Source organism: Pleurodeles waltl, chromosome 5 (assembly GCF_031143425.1).
Source record: "Pleurodeles waltl isolate 20211129_DDA chromosome 5, aPleWal1.hap1.20221129, whole genome shotgun sequence".
Lineage (NCBI taxonomy): Eukaryota > Metazoa > Chordata > Amphibia > Caudata > Salamandridae > Pleurodeles > Pleurodeles waltl.
This window is the reverse complement of record NC_090444.1, coordinates 1130853966-1130867749: the sequence shown is the minus strand read 5'-3', so window position 1 is coordinate 1130867749 and position 13784 is coordinate 1130853966. Positions and strand designations below refer to the sequence as shown.

Below are 13784 nucleotides of genomic sequence, written 5' to 3'. Positions count from 1 at the left end.
TTGCCCTAGGCGCACAGGGTACCATACACTAGGGACTTAAGAGTAAGTTAGTTCATGCCTATTGGGTGTAACCAATTCTCCTGTACAGTTGTAGGGGTCAAGAGCACTGGCCCTTGGTCTGGTTAGCAGAGTCTAAGGCACTTTCAGAGTCAAAAAACCATCAGCATCAGGCAAAAAGACAATGTGAACATGCAAAAAAAAAGAAGGAATTTCCTCACAATACTATTCCTTTATGCTGAACAGGTCTGCATTGTAAACAATATACGTCATAATGTTGATTAACATCTTTGAAGTTATACTGTAAAGTTTAAAAAAAAATAATGAAAATTAAAATGCTAATAATGTTTTTTGGGGTAAGCACAGGCAGAGTGTTACTATCCACCATGCTTCTAAATCAGTTTTTGTGGTGTTGATGTGATCTGAAAGCACCCTTCCTCCCATTTCCATTCAACTTTTTATTAATCTTCTCTGAACATTTTTTTTTTTTTCTAAATAGGTTTACTACGGAATAATAACTGGAGTGTGTGTGCTTTATAAAATGCAGGCAACATAACATATTTAATTATTTAATTTAGTTCTTAAGCTTCTTCTGAGACTCACTATATCTGGAGGAGCTAGTGCTTTTCGTCTGGCCAGTCATGTGAGTCCTCTGATGTCCAACAAGAGTTTGGTTCCAGCAAAATCTCTTATCACATGAAGTACACTGATAAGGTTTTTCTCCGAATTGTTTTCTCCTGTGCAATATAAGACTTTGTTTAACAATGTAGCTTTTATCACATTCAGAACATTGATAAGGTCTATCCCCCGTTAGAGTCTTTTGGTGCGCAAGAAGAGTTTCCTTGCGGGTAAAGCTCGTCTTACATTCAGCGCACTGATAAGGTCTCTCCCCTGAATGTATTCTCTGGTGTCTTATGAAATGCACATTCTGACTTAACCTTCTCTCGCATTTAGTCCACTTGTAAGGCTGCTGTCCAATGTGTATTTTCTGGTGCCTGAGCAGATTTCCCATGTGCGTAAAAGCTTTTCCACACTCAGTACATATGTAGTGTCTCTCTTTTGTCATTGATTTCTTATGCTTGGCAAGACTGACATGCTGCTTATTTTCAGGACCGATGTATTGTTTCCCCTTTTGAGGTGCGCCTTGGGGAGTGATGTCCAAACACCCTTTATTTGCACCTACAGTATATTCACGCGATATCTCTGCTTGAAAACTTCCTTGGTGTAAAATGGAATATGGCTCTTTTCTTAAATTAATTTCATCCTGAATATTTTTTAACTCCTCCAAATTCCAGATTATTTTCTGCAGGAAACTGGTATACAATTCTTGGCTGAGATTGCCGGATCACCTTCCCATCATCTTTGACTGATAATACTTTGCAGGTCGGTGTTTCGGTAATTTCAAAGGAACATCTAGTTTGCCCTTTTTTTCCTATTGATTGGTTACCTGTTGCGTTAAATGTGACGTCATTAGCTTTTTATGCATATAAAACAAATCAGTCATGTTTTATAAGTTTCATTATTTAATATGCACTTCCTACCCATATTACGTATCCATGTTAATGAGAGAATGCAGATATTAATCACTGTCTAAATATTCTCCACAAATGTTACACATGTAACTAAATACAAGATACATATGTTCCTACCATGCAAGGCTATTCATTTATTTAGTTTTATTGAGAGGTTTATGAAGTGTAAACATGATCCAAGGTTATAAGAGCACTGCAGCCAATAAACGGGCAAAAACAAAAGACGACCCATCTAGAAGATTGTTGTGCCCAGTGCAACAAGCCACAGGAGGATGGCTTAATGCTGGTATTGCAGTTGTAGGGTAGGGCAGATACAATATTGCTATGGAAAGGTAGTCCTTAGCTGTTCTTATATATTCAAGTCAGGGCACTAAATATCTTTCAAAGAGGAGATATTTCAAGCTTGTCTTGAAAGCCTGAGAGAAAGGATTTGTGCGCATTTCCGGCAGCAGAGTGTCCCCTATCCTAGATGCGCTACTAGTAAAGTAGCAAGAGTATGATGTCTCTATCTCTAATCTGGGCGTCTCAAGGAATAGATAGCTTGAGCTTCTCGGACAGCAGTAGCCTCCAGAGAATATGAGATTCTGGGACAGAGATTCCAAAGTACCAGAGTGAAGTGTTTTGGGTGATATAGGCTATTTTTAGAATGCAGCGTGATTTTAATCAGGAGCCCCTAGAGTGTGATCAGGGAATAAACGATATGTTTGAAGCAAATCACTCCCTATACCAGTTTGGTCGCCGCATTAAGCGTGGCATTTATTGCAGCCAGGTGTGATTTGGTTGTACTAGTTAGAAATGCATTTCCATAATATTGTTTAGAGCCGGGGTCCTCAATCTTTTTAAACAGGGGGCCAGTTCACTGTCCCTCAGACACTGTTGGGGGCCGGACTATAGTTTGAAAAAAAATATGAACTAATTCCTATGCACACTGCAAATATTTTATTTGTAGTGCACAAAAAGCAGGAGAAACAATGCAATGAAGAACGATTTTAATCAATATAAACTTATTTCAATGGGAAGTATGGGCCTGCTTTTGGCTAATGAGATGGTCAATATCCGGTTCCATATTTGTCACTGCTAGTCGTAGCAAGTGATGCAAGTGTTCATCAGTTAGTCTGGATCTGGTTGGAGATTTCAGATGTTTCATTCGGGAAAAAGTCTGTTCACAGATATAGGTGCTCCCAAAGATGGTTGCAATTTTGAGTGCATGGTTCCTGAGATTAGGATATTTCTCAGAGGGGAGAGATGCATTGAAATGAGTAAGGCCGCTTGATTTGAATGTTTCTTTCAGAGAGTCACAATTCGTAGTTCGTCCAATTCCATTTGGTAAAGCAGAACAACTTCAATGTCAACAGAAAATGGGTTCCGGAAAAGCTGTATGTCCTGTGAATGGAGATGAATCTCCTTAAATCTAATTTGAAACTCCTTTTGCAACATTTCTAGTAAATCCACGTATGTTTTGTTTGGGAATGTAACTGCTGGTTTTTCCGCCAACAGGTTTTAAGTGGTGAGGAGATGGCAGAAGTTTTCCTCCTTCACTTGTTTAATGAGGAGGTCTAATTTTACTTGAAATGCTTTCACATGTGAATGCATATCATAGATGAACTTCCCCCTTCCTTGAAGTTGAATATTGAAACTGTTGAGTAGCTCTGTTATATCTGTCAGAAAGGCAAGGTGCCATTTCCATTCTGCATCTTTGAGCTCTGGTACTTCTTTGTTTTTTGAAAGCATAAAATCAGAAACCTGTGATAGTAAGTCATAAAAACGTTTCAAAACTCTCCTTCGCCTCAGCCAACAGACCTTTGTGTGGTGCAGAATATCTCCATAGGCAACATTTAGCTCAGACAGAAATTCCTGAATCTGTCTGTGGTTTAGTGCATGAGCTCTAATGAAGTTAACACAAGATACCACAATTTTCATGACAGAGTCCAACTTCAGTGATTTACAACACAGTGCTTGTTGGTGGATGAGGCATTGTATGGCTATTGAATGTGAATGGTTGTGTTTGTCCATCTCTTTCTTAGTGCGTGCAACTACTCCTTTCATAGACCCCACCACGCTAGGAGCACCATCAGTTGTCACACTGGCTAGTTTAGCCCAGTCCAGCTCCAAATCATACACAGTTTTGGCAAACTGTTTCATAGATATCCTCTCCTGTTGTTGTTCCTTTGATGCTTTTCAGTGCAGCAAGCTCCTCTGTGACTTCCAAATAATCATTTGTCCCACAAATGAAAATTAGAAGTTGTGCAGAGTCACAAACATCATTGCTTTCGTTGAGTGCCAATGAAAAATAGAAAAAAAAAATGTGGAGTTTTGCAAATGCAGATGCAAATTTTCCCCCATTTCTTCAATCCTTTGTGTAATGGTAGGTTCTGAAAGACTCAGGGACATATTTATACTCTGTTTGCGCCGGATTTGCGTCGTTTTTTTTACGCAAATCTGACGCAAAGCTAACTCCATATTTATACTTTGGCGCTAGACCCGTCTTGGAGTTTGCGTCATTTTTTAGCGTGGACACCTACCTTGCGTTAATGAGATGCAGGGTAGGCGTTTCCACGCTAAAAATTAATCTAAGGCCATTGCGCCTTATTTAAACTCCCGGGCAAAAATGACGCACGGGAGGGGGCTGGCCTTAAAAAATGACGCGCAGCCGCATTTGCGTAATTTTTTAACGCCTGGTTAGGGCAAGCGTTAAGGGATCTGTGGGCTCAGAAGAAGCCCAGAGGTGCCCTCCCATGCCCCCAGGGACACCCCCTGCCACCCTCGCCCACCCCTGGAGGACACCCATGGATGGGGGGACCCATCTCAGGTAAGTACAGGTAAGTAGAGGTAAGAATTTATTTATTTATTTTTAAGTGGCATAGGTGGGCCTAACTTGGGCCCCCCTACATGCCACTGTGCCCAATGGCCATGCCCAGGGGACAGAAGTCCCCTGGACATGGCCATTGGGCAGTGGGGCATGACTCCTGTCTTTGCTAAGACAGGAGTCATTTCCATGGTGGTTGTGCGTCATAAAATGACGCGAGTCAGGTTAGCGTAATTTTTTTTTGACTCTAACCTTACTTGCACCATTTTTTGATGCACAACCCCCATTATTCCCTACGCCAGCGCTGCCCGGTTCGCGTCATTTTTTTTTTACGCTCACCAGACAGCAGCGCCGGCTAGCGTCATTCCATAAATATGACGCCCGGCTGGCGCGTTGGAATGGGGTTAGCCCGCGTTAAATTTTTTGACGCAAAACTGCGTTAGCGCAGTTTTGCGTCAAAAAGTATAAATATGGCCCTCACTGTACTAAATAAATCAGCCTTCTCTGGCAACAGAAAGAAGGCATTCTTTAACAAATTCTCCCTCTACGAATAGTCTGCCAGTGCGCGCTATGAGCTTGGCAACTTGAAAACTTGCTCGCAATGATGATATATTTAGCTGCTTTTGCTTCACAAAAGTATGTTGCTGAGTTGTCAACCCATTTTTCTGTTTTAATATTTTATCTTTTCTCACTTGTCCGACCAAACAATCATATTGATCTTTATGTTGAGTTTCATAGTGTCGACACAAATTGTATTTCTTGAACACAGACTCTAAATTCTGGCATATTAGACAAACAGCTCTTTCTTTGTACTGCGTGAAAAAGTAATTATAAGTCCACTGTTCTTTGAATACTCTGCACTCAGAGTCAATTTTCTTTTATGTTGATATAATGATTTCCTAGGGAATAAAAATTGCTATTAGTAAAATACCAAAAACTACACAGCAACAAAATCAATATACCAGCAATAATAACTGAACAAAAATAAAAAATGTCAGCGCTCAGCAGTAACGCAAATGGTCAGCGCTCAGCAGTAACGCACAAGCTCACTCACTAGCAGGCACACACACACACACACACACACACTCACTCACTCACTAGCAGACACACACAGAAACTCATTCACTAGCAGGCACACACACACAAGCTCACTCACTAGAAGACACACACACAAGCTCATTCACTAGCAGGCACACACACACAAACACAAGCTCATTCACTAGCAGACACACACACACACACACAAGCTCTCTCACTAGCAGGCACTTTTCACAATAATTTGTAAAGAATGACCTCACACATCCCACTGGGTGTCATGCTTCATCACTGTCCTAGCTTGCTTGCCAAAGAAGCCTCTAATAGTGGACAAGCTTCCTATGTTCACAGGAAGCACTTATGGATGGAGGGTGGGCAGTGGGATCCAATTAATGCAAAATACATCAAACATGCAGTAAACATCAACATTTGTGTTATGCCCAATTATTGGGAACATACTTGTGGCAATTGATTTTGCTGGATGCAATTAATATTGATAGACATACACACACACATACTGACATACATACATACACATACCCATACATATTGACATACATACACACAGACATACATACTGACATATAAACACATACATACAGATACAGACATAAATACTGGCATACATACATATACATACATACTAACATACATGCATATGCACACAGCTAATTTTTCTTACTTTTTTTTTTTGCAGGAGGGTGGCTGTGGCTCATGGAAGCCGGCGTGGCTCTCCTGTCCTTGTGGCTTGTCTCTTCCCTCCCACTCAGAGGGAGCTGAGAGGAAGAGACCGGCCGTCACTTCCTCCCATTACCTTGGGACTGCATTTTTTAATGGGCACGGTCGCGCTATGCAGCAGCGCTGACTGGGCCCCTAGACAAGCAAAGGCTTGTCTCTTCCCTCCTGCGCAGAGGGAGCTGGGAGGAAGTGACCGTCCATCACTTCCTCCCAATCCCTTGGGTCTGCATGTTTTTCATGGGCCCGGTCGCGCTATGCAGCAGCGCTAACGGAGCCCCTCCCACGCGGAGGGCGCAGGAAGGAAATGACCGGCCGTCACTTCCTCCCAATCCCTTGGGCCTTCATTTTTTTCATGGGCCCGGTCGCACTATGCAGCAGCGCTGACCGGGCCCCTCCTGCGCGGAGGGAGCTGGGAGGAAGTGACCAGCCGTCACTTCCTCCCAATCCCTTGGGCCTTCATTTTTTTCATGGGCTCGGTCACACTATGCAGTAGCGCTGACCGGGCCCCTCCCGTGCGGAGGGAGCTGGGAGGAAGTGACCGGCCGTCACTTCCTCCCATTACCTTGCTTGCGGCGGCAATTTTTTAAAGGGGCCAGGCCCCTCCCGCGCGGAGGGAGCTGGGAGGAAGTGACTGGCCGTCACTTCCTCCCATTACCTTGCGGCTGCAATTTTTTAAAGGGGCTCGGTCACGCTGACAAGGCCCCTGGGGTTCAGGACCTAGGCGGGCCGGATCAAGGACCCTTGCGGGCCAGATCCGATCCGCAGTTTGAGGACCCCTGAGTTTAGAGGCTACAAGAGTTTGTACCACACACTGAAAGTTAGGCAGAATGATGAAAGGCTTGATTTTCTGAGTAGTCTGAGTTGGTATAAAGCACTGTTTGTAGCAGAATTAATATGAGCACTCATATACAGGTGTTGTCTAGAGAGATTCCAAAATATTTGGTACAGTAAAGGGTTTTTGGGGTACATTTGAGACTGTTTAGGTAGTTGAGCCAGTTATCGATCGGGGAGGAGCTGTAAAGGGAAGAGATAAGAAATTCTGTCTTCAGTGGGTGAAGTTTTAGGTGGGTGGTTGACAGCCAAGATTATACTTTGATTAGAGTTTGATTAAGATGAAGTACATCCTTTAGAGAAGATATTTTATGGGAAAGCTACGGATCATCTGCGTAAAGATGATATGCAATATTTGCCTGGTAAATGATTGCAGTTAAGGGTTCCATGTAGAGACTGAAGGGCTTAGAAGCTAAAATCGAGCGCAGAGGGACTCCTTGGTTAACAGGGGCAGGATATGATTGGAAGACATTTAGTTTGATTAGTAGGAGGCAGTTATTGAGGTACGAGGTGAACCAATTCATGACTTTGCCTCTGAGCCCCATCTGTGCTGTTAGGGTGTTTCGAAGAATGCTGTGATTCACCATGTCAGAAGCCGAGGACAAGTCAAGGAGAATGATCAGGCAGGATTCTCGAATGTTGGACCTGGCCCTTTTACAGGGTCATTCCCCAGACTTTTTGTTTTTTGCCTCCTTATTTTTCTGACCTTTGTTGGCTGACATTTTGACTCTGAGCACTTTTTCACTGCTAACCAGTGCTAAAGTGCATGTGCTCTCTCTTACATATTTGGTATGTTTGGATTATACCTGATTGGCATATTTAATTTACCTATAAATCTCTTGTAAAGTGGTATCCCTATACCCAGGCCCTGTAAATTAAATGCTACTAGTGGGCCTGCAGCGCTGCTTGCACCACCCACTGAATTAGCCTGTCAAACCTATCTTAGGCCTGCTAGCGTAGAGCCTGTGTGCGCAGTTTTCTGCCACAGGGACCTGGCATCTAAATTTACTTGCCAGGCCCAGAACTCCCCTTTTACTACATGTAAGACACCCCTAAGGTATGCCCTAGCTAGCCCTTGGGGCAGGGTGCCATGTATGTAGAAGGCAGGACATGTGCCATGTTGCGTGGCCTGTCCTGATAGTGACAAACAGCCTAACTTGGTGTCTCACTGCTGTGAGTGCTGCCTACTCACAGGATTGCATTGGAGATACCCTGCCTTATGTGTAAGGGGTATTGTCTGATTTATGAGGGGTAGCGAAGGCATGTTTGGTATGGTTGTGATAGTGGTAAGAAATGCTGCTTACTGGTATAGGTGTATTTTTTATTACTATCACAGAAATGCCACTTCTAGAAAGTGCGCATTTATCTGTGCTTATGACTTTGGTGTTTTGCAGCTTGTCTCCAATCAACGTCTGGATAGACTGACAGTTGGGGCTTTGTGCATACTTCTCAGACAGCCTGAACACAGGGAGGGTGGAGGTGACACAGAGGTGCATCTACCTATTGTAAAGCCTTCCTGGGCTGAGAGAAGGGAGAGGCGGGGCACACCTGCATTAGTAAAGACTGTGCCCTGGCCTCACACAATAGGGTCGTTAACCCCCGACTGATGTTTGGAGCCTGTGCTGAAAGGAGAGAGGGGGCACTCCCAGAACCAGTTGTAACTGGCTGGAACCTCATCTCCCTACCATTGTAAAACACTGTAAGAACTGACTACAAGTACAGGGGAATTTTCCCCACAATTTGAACATTCTTGGAACTTGAAACTGGACCCAGAACACTGATGAATGGACTCACCAAGAAACCACCTTGGACTGCTGCTGCTGTGCTGACCTGTGACCTACCTGCACCCCTTGTGCTGGCCTGTAGCTGGGCCCACCAGCCCTGTGCTTTCTCTTGCCTTATTGTTCCCAGGGGCAGGGTGCTGTGGCCCCTGCCACGATCTCTACAAGCTTGGTTTGTAGCGCTTGGGAAAAGCGATCTGGCTGAAGTCCTGCAGAAAGATCACCGCCGCAGCTCGGGCTTTTAACTTTGCCTCAGCGCTTGGAAAAGCGCTTTACTTTTGCCCAAAAAGTCACCACCGCTGACCGGGTTCATCAACAAGCCCCTCGCACTCCCCACTGCGCCTCTGCCTTGTGCTAATCACCGCCGCAGCTCGGGCGCCACATTTGGACTGCAGCACTGACTCCAGTGCCCCCGGGGCACTTCAGAAAGGTAAAGAAAGGATCTCGTACGCTCCTACCGTGTCCCCGGGTGACGCGCACTTTTCAGAGCGCCCCCGGGGCACACTCCGGCCCCAATTCCTCACGCTGCTTCCCTTCGGAGAGGGAAGGCAGACACGCGGCTCGCGCACCAGATCGGGTGCGGCCGTCTGTGGAAAGCAGGTCAGAGCCTCATCGGAGGCCCCTGCTTCCCCGTTACTTCATAAGGAAGCCGCATCGCAGACAAGGGCGACTGCCTCTCTAACAAGCAGGACACGGGGGAGAAAGGGAGTTCCCTTTCCCCTGGTCACTGCGCTAGGGGCGCGATCGCCCCAACTACACTAAACCTTTGACTTTTGGGCCCCCCCAGAGAGAGCCATTAGAGGCCCGGGGGGCCCCCAAACTTCACGGGACCCTAGAGGGGCCCATTCTTTCTCACAAGGGAGAGGGCGCTGATCGCCCCTCTCACCCACAGACACCGCGTGGCCCCTGTGTTGTGCACAGGAGCGCCAGGGGCCCCCGTGTTCATCTCTAGGCACTGGAAGTGCCGCTTCTACCAGAAACCAGGTACTCTTTAGGAAATCTAGGCTCTAGGAGCCTAATACAGACTTGTGGATGTGAGGTAGAGTGTGCCAAGGAGTTGGAGATAGAGCCAAAAATGTCTGTGTAGGAAGTTCTGTTATAGTAGCCTATTAGCTCTTTATTTGGGTTTGCGTAAAATAAGGCTATGCCCCTGTTCTTTGGTGTGCAGTCATCAGAGGTGAGAAGAAGCCTAAACTTAGGAGGTTTAAGTGGACTGGGAAGGCCTGATCAGATCAGGCTGTGTGGTGGGCCTCAAAGGCAAAGGTTTGTTGGTTCTGCTCATAGTGTGAGGATGATTGGACTTGGCAGCAGCTGAGTATCATGAAAACTGGTCAAAATGCTGCCTAAGCAGAGGCAAGGCTGAGGGTCCATCTTTTAGAAATTGGTTTGAATCAACTGTACTCAAATTTTGTTAATGGCCTCATAATTTGATACAAATGAGATGATGCTGGGCAGGTGATCAGCTGAGAGTGATCAAGGAGGAAGTTAGGTGCTACATAGCCTTTAATGCCTAATGAACATAAGGGTGTTTGTGGAGGGTACAGGACTCGAAAAGCTGAGATCAACTAGCTGTTTCAAGTTTGTTAGTAGGAGTTTCACTTATTATTACCCCACACACTGGCTGTATGTGTACTTTATGGTGTAGGGTGTATCTGAGGTTCTTGATGAGGATTCTGCTGGGATAGAGGTTGGAGTTATACAGTCATTTATAAGGGCAACCTCAGCGGGGTAATCTGAATTGAGATTGGTGGGAGCAAATCATATAGACCTTTTAGGGGTAGAAACTGAGGTTGTTGACTGGAACCAGATATTATGAGGGGGTGAAGTAGATGCATGAATCTCTTACTTAACATGGCCATCCGGGCTCTCATTAGAATCTGTTGGAATCTATAAAACTGCCCTAGCAGACCATCTGAGTAATACTTCAAGACTGCATTAGTGAATCAGGCCTTCTGGGTGTTACTTCAGGACTGCATTAGTGGTTATTAGTAATAAATGCCACTGGCTAAACAGACCCTCCAGTGGCTAGTACATCAGTAGGTGGTCCCTGTCTCACTGGATCACAAGAGGTTAATCAGGTTTACACATGGGCTTCACCATGAGCAACAAGAGGTTACCTCAGCTGGCTAAAAAGGTCTTCCAGTAAGCCAGGTTTATGCCAGCACACCACTTGTATCAGGTTTACACCAGGGCTCTACCAAGGGTCTTCCAATCATGTGATAGCAACTCAGAGATCTTTGACCACACAGCTAGATTAGATTTGTGAAGCATGGTTCAATAAACCTTTTTTTACATTTAAATTGATTTTTTACATTTAACTTTCATTCAAACATTTACGCCGTCATCGCTTTATGTGTAATGACAGTGCCAACCTGTGCCGTAAACACAGAGTTCGGTGTATGCAACATCATACAACCATATACTAAAAAAGAACAAGTATCAAAGCCTGTTCCAGAGGGGGTTCAGTAAGCCTCAGCATTAGAAATGGAATACCAGTTCAATCAACATTCCTGACTTAATAGTCCTGGCCCCTTGATATACCTGAGATTTTCATTTTTGATTTGTGTTTTTGTATCATTAGAGAAGTAATTTTGCTTTGGTAGACATCATTGATAATCCGGGCGGATTTTGTCTCGAAAACATTTTTAAAAATGGCGGATGTGTTGCCACAATTATGTACTATTTCAGGAACCACAAGACCTACATGCTTCATTTTGGTGTCAAAGCATAGGTTTTGGGGGTCAAGCAGTCTTATAGAGACAGAAAATAACTCTTCAGAGCAACCCTTCCACCATTTTCTAAAATGGAGGCTCTATAATGATGTGTTTTAGCCATCATAATGGTCATTTATTAATATTTTAATATTGGTTTTGTTTCAGATTTTCAGTTGATTCAAATTCGTAAACATGAGAAATAAGCAGGTGGTAGCAGAGAATCTTTACTTCCTGGCAGAGTGTTGCTACCTAGAAAATCAGAGGACTCCGTCAACAAAGCAAAATGTGACTTTGCCAAACTAATCCGAAAAAAAAGCTAACATCAACTACGGCTGGAGAGAAGAGAGTTTGAGATGCTGCAGAAATACAGCAAGACAAAACTCACAAAAAATTGAAACTGAATGGGGAAGAGGATCAAATATTTAATCATTGAAACAAGTGCTACAACAGGTATACAATGGAAAAAACCCTGGGGAAAAAATTGAGAGAAAATAGCAGAAACCAGTGAATCAAAAGAATCCGAGTCTTCTGGGAAAGCAACGACAACCAAATACAATGCCCATTCACTTAGAAGATCTACTGCTACCCCTTGTCCACCTCCAACAACTGATCAGAGAGCAGAGGATCTTTAATGTTTTATCTGTGGTTTAGCCAGAGCAAGGATGAAAGGGATTGATGAAAGAACAAAGTACAGAGTATGTGAGTCTCAAAGGGGAAACATTTTTATCTGCAGTTAGTTTCTTCTAAGATGAAGCTTTCAGCCGAGTAGCTGATCTAAACAGCAAGGTGAATGTATTTGCAGCAGATCTGTATGCCCACCCGAACTGCATGGGTGAATACATTAGAAATTATGAATGCACAATGAGCTCCCAGCAGCAAAGTAACCACCAGCCTTCAGTTAACTTTGTACTCCGAAAAAGCAACTGAAGTTTAATAGCCACTCTTAAGTGCTGGCTACTGGTTCACTCTCTGAGATCAGAGAAATAATGGTCAGCATTGATGAAACTGTATTGATCCATAATAATGAAATTAAGATTTTTCAGGTGAGAATGTACAACAACAGAATTCATTTTTGTAAGGCTAACAAAATAAATTAGCAACTTATGGTGTTTTCAGCTGATTTGACTTGTGAAGTTCTTCCTGCCAAAATAATATCACAGGATGCAGTAAAACCAGCAGGAGCATTTTAAGAAACTTCCTGAAAGATTTAGATTTGGGACAATGACAAATGTTGTCATGTGCCAGAGCCCTGCAAATCAAGGGAGTCAACAAGAATGCCTGATGCCTTAACAGTTTTTACATCATTGTGTAACCCATTCGTCGCCACGGACGTAATGGTTACGTCCATGGCTGCGCCCGTGTGGCGCCATGGACGTAACCATTACGTCCTGGGACCGGCCCTCGGGGGAAGCGCTAGCGCTCCCCCCGAGGGCCGCCCTCCCCTACCCCCCCATGATGTCACCGCGCGATCGCGCGCTGACATCATGAAAGGGTGAAAGACGCGCTGGAAGTCATTTGCTTCCAGCGCGTCTAAGAAGGAGGTGAGTGTTTCACCTCTGTGCGGGGGGGGGATGCCTCTGAAAGAGGCATCGAGGGAAAGGAAAGGGTTTTCCTTTCCCTTCGATGCCTCTTTGAGCATTCCTGCTGCCTGATCGCGATGCGATCCGGCAGCAGGAATGCCCACTAGACACAAGGGATTTGTGTATGTGTGTTTTTAGTGTGGGGGAGCGACCCCTTGGGCAAGGGTCGCTCCCCTTAGGGGGCCAATGTATTTTTCGTCGTTTCTGCCCCCTTTGGGGGCAGATTGGCCTTATTTTTAGGCCGATCTGCCCCCAAGGGGGGCAGAAAGCCACTAGACACCAGGGATTTTATTGTTGGTTTTTTTTTTTTGTGTTGGGACCAGGGGCCCATATGTATTATTGGGCAGTTCTGCCCCCCTTGGGGGCAGATAGGCCTATTTTTTTAGGCCTTTCTGCCCCCAAGGGGGGCAGAATCCCAATAGCGCCAGGGATACTATATGTGTGTATGTGTGCTTTGTGTGGGGGGGTGGCCCCTTGGGCAAGGGTCGCTCCCCCTGGGGGGGGCAATGTATTTATCACCGTTTCTGCCCCCTTTGGGGGCAGATTGGCCTTATTTTTAGGCCAATCTGCCCCCAAGGAGGGCAGAAAGCCACTAGACACCAGGGATTTTATTGTTGTTTTTTTTTGTTTTTTGTTGGGGGGCGGCCCCTTGGGCAAGGATCGCCCCCAGGGGCCCATCTGTATTATTGGGTAGTGGGCAGATAGGCCTATTTTTTTTAGGCCTTTCTGCCCCCAAGGGGGGCAGAATCCCCATAGCGGCAGGTATACTA

At 44.9% G+C, this 13784-nt stretch overlaps 1 protein-coding gene across 1 annotated transcript in view; it reads right to left on the bottom strand.

Annotated features, from left to right (window-relative positions):
- Positions 1–13784, bottom strand: part of LOC138296308 (zinc finger protein 154-like) — a 298559-nt gene that overhangs the window by 50024 nt on the left and 234751 nt on the right. The window lies entirely within an intron of this gene.